General features: G+C 34.0%; 1 long non-coding RNA gene across 1 annotated transcript; it reads right to left on the bottom strand.

The window, feature by feature from the left end:
• Positions 1-184: 184 nt before the first annotated feature.
• On the bottom strand, positions 185-6,609 carry LOC118743006. The gene is made up of 2 exons (XR_004993414.1): positions 2,461-6,609; positions 185-2,413 (listed from the first exon to the last, which is right to left on the bottom strand). It is a non-coding gene; the product is annotated as an uncharacterized LOC118743006 (long non-coding RNA).
• Between the last annotated feature and the right edge of the window lie 219 nt (positions 6,610-6,828).

The raw sequence follows: 6,828 nt of genomic DNA, 5'->3' as shown, positions 1-6,828 counted from the left end.
AAATAAATTACATTTATAACCAATAACCCCTCACCATACCTTAAATTAAACGATTTCATTCTGGAAACTTAGTTAGTCTAGACTTAACTTAGCTTGCCATAATAATTTGTCACTGATTGCTCAATGTGCCAACTTAGGCCAGAAACGATATTTATTTTTATTTTTGTATCTTCGGTTTCAGCTGTTTAACAGTTCGCCGTCTATAATGCGTAAATCAGGCATGCTTAATTCTCTCACCGCTCTAAGTATCCGTAAGGTCGTACTTAAGAATTTAAAATCTACACCTCTTAAGTTTCTTACGATAAGTTAAGTTCGACCTATTTCTCATAGAACAGGTTGCACAAAATATTAAGTTAAGTCTAGACTAACTGAGCTTTAAGAACTAAAAACTACCTGAATCTAAAAACAATTAACTATTAAGTATTTGTATGTATATCCTCGGAACGTTCTGCGGAGCTTTTTTTATAAAAGTTAGAAGACAATTTTTTCTAATATATACATACATACATCAGTAATGGGCAGGGAGAGCTTTTACCCTATCCGCGTTTAAAAAATCGTACCGACAATAAGTTAAGTTCGGCCTATTTCTCATAAAACAGGTTGCCAAGTGAACAGCTCTAGCAATCACTCGAGTGTTCTGGCTTTATACAAGAGCTATGTATATAATTATCTGCTGGTAATAAAGTAAGCAAGGAAAATCGCTGAGTGCTCAAAATTAAGTTCCGCAAGCAGCAGACATCCACTTCAGATAGCTTCCAGGCAGTGCTGATGAAATACGAAACGAGGTGTTTAACCTTAATCGTCCTCTAAGGAGCTGCGGAAACAGAGGTCCCTGGCGACATAAGGAATCGAGACTTTGCGCCACTTTACATATCAGGGTTTCCATCAATTGCTCGTTGAGCCGCAGTTAACTTCTTTTGCCCTCGCTGTCCAGAGAGGTGATCTAAAGGCTATCCTGACTATCCTAATTATTAAACAGCCATCTAATTTTCTGCTATGCCGCTATGTCTTGGGGCCCCACTCAACTTGATTTAAAAGTAGTCCCTGTCGATCGATAGAGAGACACTTTAGATCGTACCATGATTCAGAAGCACTGATCGTCGCTTAACTATCAGCTAATCATTAACGAAAGCTTAAAAATAAGTCCCTACCCCGAGCCATTTCTTTAAATTTAGTAAGCAGAAATAATCGCTTGGGGCTCAATCCGGAGAATTGTGGATAAATCTCCCAATAATTTGCCATAATATTATCCGCTGATTTATTCGCCCTTTTCAAGATATTCGAACCGAGCCCGCCGGGCCGCTGCCAAAGCCCGACCCGTTCTCATTTCTACCACCTCGAAATGATTGATCCATCAGCGTAAATAGATCTATGTAGTGTGCATAACAGAGAACATAAAGGAGAAGAGGTAGGACAACAAAAAAAATATAAACAAGAAAAATTCTTGAAATTATCTAATACCTAGCCGTCCACAGCTGTTCTACAATTTGGTAACTATTTTTAGTAGTTATTATTTTTTGTTTTTGTTTTTGAGCTGCATTTGTTCGGTCTATATCGTTCGTTGGTTCTATTAACTGCTTGAGGTGAATAAGTTTTATATAAGAGTGATATTCACGCTGTTTTATTTATAGCTAAGGAAATGTGATAGTTTTTAAAAATGCGAAACTAGTTTTAGATTTGAGATAGAATTTAGATTGAATTGCTTAATTTTTAATACCGTTCAGTTAAAGATTTTGACGTGAATGCCATTGTGGATGTACGAGTATGCGAGTAGGAGCTATGTATTTACATACATATGTGGCGCGAAAAAGGCTATACGACAAATGCCAACGAGAAGATATAGTTTTTTTTTCTCTTCATATTTTTTATGTATATTTATAAACATTTGCATTAACTATATTATCTAGGCATATGCATGTATGTATGTATATTTATAGCTGCTGTCACTTGAGTTTAAATTGAAGTCATAACTTTACTTAACCGCTTAAAATACGAATAGTAAAGATATTTTATTTTTAGTTTTTATTCATATATATTTTTTAGCATGTATACAATATATATATATATATATATATGTGTATATGTATATGGTTGTTTATTAAAAATTAAGGTTTAACTTTAAGACTTGCACAGTGAAAATGTTTTGGTTTATTTTCTTGTGATTTTTTTCTTTTTGCATTAGTTTAATAAACACACATGTGATTCAAACAAACATACATATGTACATGCATACATACTTGTTTATATACATGCATACCTACTTATTCGTATATTAAATACTTTCCTCTAGTACCGCGCACTAGTGAATTCACTCGCCATCGGCAATCACCACTGCCTACCCGCCAGATTACCAGCAATGCAATTAACTCATAAATTTAATATTGGGATGCCATTAACAGTAATAAATTTACACCTACTAGATTTAATATGGGGATGTCATTAACAGTAATCAATTTACACCTACTAGATTACCATGCATTCGCTTTCTCTCTAGAAATTGTATAATCAGGGTGCGAGAACCAAAGGTATATTGAAAACAAAACTGTCGAGAACGTTCTCAACGGTAGTTATATAAGAGGAAAACCCGGGGAACGTTCCCAAAGTGCAGGAAATGCGAATAATACAGGGCCCGAACGCAACATTCTTTATCGAGTGATCACTCGTTACGAATCGAGTGGAATAAAATGGCCACTGTTTTCAAACCAATGCAATTTAAATTGGCGAAGCGCACTCGCTATCGAATGCGGTGATATCAAAATCAAATTTCGATACGAGTTACGTTCGATTCGGGCTCAGAATAGGAATAAAAGACTCAGGATTGATTTGGCAAAGTGCGAACGAAAACAAAAGTCTAAGAAACTTTCTCTCGAAAAACCATTTGGGGAATTGAAGTCTCAGGGACGTTCTGACAGAGAACGAAACGGGAACAAATCTTCTTTGAACTATCTGCGAAGGATCGAAGCGAGAACCGAATTTTTTCCATAGCGCTGTGTTAGTTTTAAATATTGAAATACTAAAATAAATAAAAAAAGATCCGAAAAAAACCCCAGCACACAAAACAAAAAGAGGTGTGCGCTTTTAACCAAACCCACACACAATTCACAATTTACTCGAAATTTTGAGGGTTTACGAGTCAAATGGACCTCAGGTTCTGATTCAGCGGGTCGAAATACATGTCGGTAGGTGGGTCTGGTTAAATGCATAGATCTCTTTCTTGTTGTGTGCCGGTTTAATTATGCAAATTAAGTCAACGAAAGACTTAAGAGACGAACTTCTCTTGCATAGAAAATGAAAATTTTTTTCCATAGATGAAAATATCACCCGAATAATAAACTATTTTGAAGCTGAAATGATCCAGCTTTCCTCTAGGTAAACGAGTTTTCATTCTAACTGCTGAAACACAATGCCAGCGAACGGCGAATTTCGCCCAACAAAGCGATGTCGACGTCCAACTTTCGCCCAGCTAATTCGCTTAATGGAAACACATATAGAGCGGTATTCAATTCAGAAAGCTGTCAACTGATAAGGTGATCATATTTCACGAAATAAGCTTTTACAACGAATAGGGAGCAGCAAAATATAGAAACAGTAGTAAAATATAACTATCTTATTATTTAACTTACGCTTTACGAAATTAGTCTCTGAAAGAAAAATATAATGTGTATTATTTTATTTTTTAATAAAAATTACAAGAACTATTAAGGTATGGTCACCATTGTATTTTTTCGCGGTTGCCGCTGACAGCGGCGATAGAAATCAATCAATCGTCGCGAAAAGTCATCGAGCAAACTTCGCCGTTTGCTTTGGTTGTGTGCGTTCGCATATACACGAGTGTGTTTTAATTTTTACAGCGAACATTCGCGGCGAAAAATTCGCCATTCGCCGGCATTGGGTTTCAACGGCTACACGCATAAACGAACGAATAAGATCACCCAGGACGGCGTGCGAGAAAAAAGTATTTTTTTTGCAATGACGTCATTTTTTCGCCGCCATGTGAATGAAAAGAAACGAAACCATGTGTGTGAATGAAATAACCTATTCAGAAATGACGTCATCGATTATTTATTTTTTTCTCAAATGCAATTACAAATACACGGTTGCCGTGCTGGGTGATCTGTTTAGTTGGTTCATGGGCTACACGCAGACTTCCCTCTCATTTTTAACGTTAAGTTCTCAAAACTTTTGTTCTTGCTTTGTTCTTATCTGATCCCCCTTGAAAGCGTTCTAGATGCTTTAGTTTTAATTTTGTTCTAATTGAAAACGTTCCTGAATGTTTCGTCTTCATTCTGTTCTTCTTGAGAACGTTCCCCCGAGTCTTCTGTTTGTTGTTTACGGAAACATTACCGAGTCTTCTGTTCTCAATTTGTTCCCGTTAAAATTCTTCTTAATACTTTTTTTCCCGTTTGGTTCTTTTTCGGAAACATTCTTGCCTGAACGAAACCAAAACCAAAACTCGTTCTCGGCCCCTGGTAATAAATAATACGGCTGTTATCTAGGCAACGCAACGAATGTTCAAAACGACGCACCTGCGAGGAACTAGTGAATTTAACAGACCTTCCAGATTATGAGCAATGCCGTTCATCACCCTTCGCGAGGCTCTATAATACATTGGCCTAGCCCTACTAAAATGGATTATTTGCTACCGACTGTACTAGAGGCTTATTATATAGTATGTATGTATGTACATATGCACGTCTATATACATATATAACTAATATTTATAAATATCAGCAATTTATTTTTATTTTTCTTGTCTTTTTTTGTGACATATTCATATTCATTAAAAGATCGCTTACAATTACATAGTTGCAATAAAATGCACTTCATCATTGCATTGCATTCATAAAAATAGTACAATAAATAGTAGTCGTAGTTTATATGTATATATGTACATATACAATGTAGTAATTAGTAGTAGAAATAATGTTAACTTTTATTTTTGGGCCTATCTCTTTTTGAAAAAGAAGAAATTAATAATATTTCCATCACTTTGGCAACTTTGCATTTTCCAAGAATTTTATATTAAGGATATTCATGGGGCTACTTTAAAAAATTGAAAATATCGAACAAATGAAATTAAAAAGTTCAAGTCATTAATAAAATATCACTATTCATGCTCTCACTGGGAAATAACTGATTCTTTAACCTGATGCGAGCAGCACTACATACTTCATTACTAAAGTGGTGGGCAAAATGCAACTGCAGACTTTGTATGAACACTTGTCTAATGTGTATAATAGCCCTGACAGACATACGGTTTATATATTACACTAGCATTTTATACTGCATGTATGTATGTCGGTATAAACCACAATTTTAAAGCCTAGTACAAAATCTTCACGCGATCCTTCCTGGACATACATAATCGATTATCTAAAATTCAACCAGCGGATGTTCCTTGGAATAAGTTTTATAGAAATGCAGTAGATACGAGTATATGCAGATTAGAAGATTATTAACAACACTTGCGATCGGTTATCCACTTTTGTAGGAGGAGTTTGACATCAGATCTATGAAAATTGCTCGTCTTTAAATTAAAGTATGTAGATTGTAGATTGTACAAGAAGCAGTTCTAACTACATTATTACCCAGCCATTGTTGTTCCCTGGAGAATTGAAAAAGGGCATCACTGGTAGAGAACTTCAGAAGTAAACTAGTTATAACTTTGTCAGTGTGTTGCATTCAAGTGCTAGATGTCTTAACCATCCCTTGAACTTTAGTAGCCCAACGTCCATAATTCTCTCAAACGCGATTTTGTTGAAAAGTCGGGAATTAAATATAATAATCTCCTCGTGATTAAATTTTCAAAACTGCGTAGTACATTGTAATGAAACTATTTATAATGGCTGCATATTAGCTAGAAAGATCAATACACTGCCCGAGTGGAACTCAATTAAATTTACGTCTGGGAAGAAGTGTGCCACTAGAGATATTAGATGAAAGGAACAGGAAACAATAATAATATTTAAAACAGATCAGTCTTTTTGTAATGCGCAGCGGATAATTAAAAGCATTTTATGTTTGAAAGTAAGGTGGAGCGATATTGAAAGGAAGCACTAAATAGAGCATATCAGATATCAGATAATAATATGTATGTACTTATATAAGTATTTGTTGTTTTTTTATTGTACTAAGTACACACATACCTATTAGGTAGATAAAGGTAGTTGGAAGAAACATGGACAGTTAAGTAGAAAATAGTGTTTAAGTTAAGGAAGAGCAATTAATTAATTGATATCTTTGGACTTGTTCAATTGTTTCAAATTGTTCAATGCTTGTTCAATTACTAATACAAACAAAAAAAATTTTGTAAATATGTATTTATAAACAATTTAATTTGCAGGAAAAATTTCGATTACTAAGCCTTTTTCTATTTAGTTAGTGGGTTTTACATATACATATGTACATATTCGGACAAATTTAATAATCTGTGCAGTAGAGAAGTAATTTATTTAATTAACTGGTATTTTTTTAATTAAGTAATATTAAATACGTTTTTATAAAAGAGTCCCTATATTGGTATACGGTTAACTGGATTCTTAAGTAATTTTAAAACATATGTATATGTAACATTTTTACAAATATTCGAGTTATAGAGGAATAGTAACAAAAAATTTAGATGTTTAACATTTTCTTAAAAATATTGTATTACGATTTACATATTTTTAATATGCTGTTAATTGATTTGTGAAATATTTTTGTTATTTAACTTAGTTATATGCATCTAAAATTTTCATTGAATCTTCAATTAATGATGTAATTGCAAAACTTAATTACTAAAGTATTTATCATATTAACACAATATGTTTTCTTACAGCGCCTTGCAGT

This window comes from Rhagoletis pomonella, unplaced genomic scaffold, assembly GCF_013731165.1.
Source record: "Rhagoletis pomonella isolate Grant_MI unplaced genomic scaffold, Rhpom_1.0 Rhpom_scaffold_00007, whole genome shotgun sequence".
In the NCBI taxonomy this organism is placed as follows: Eukaryota; Metazoa; Arthropoda; class Insecta; order Diptera; family Tephritidae; genus Rhagoletis; species Rhagoletis pomonella.
Note: the sequence above shows the minus strand (reverse complement) of the source record. Positions and strands in the feature narration are given on the sequence as shown.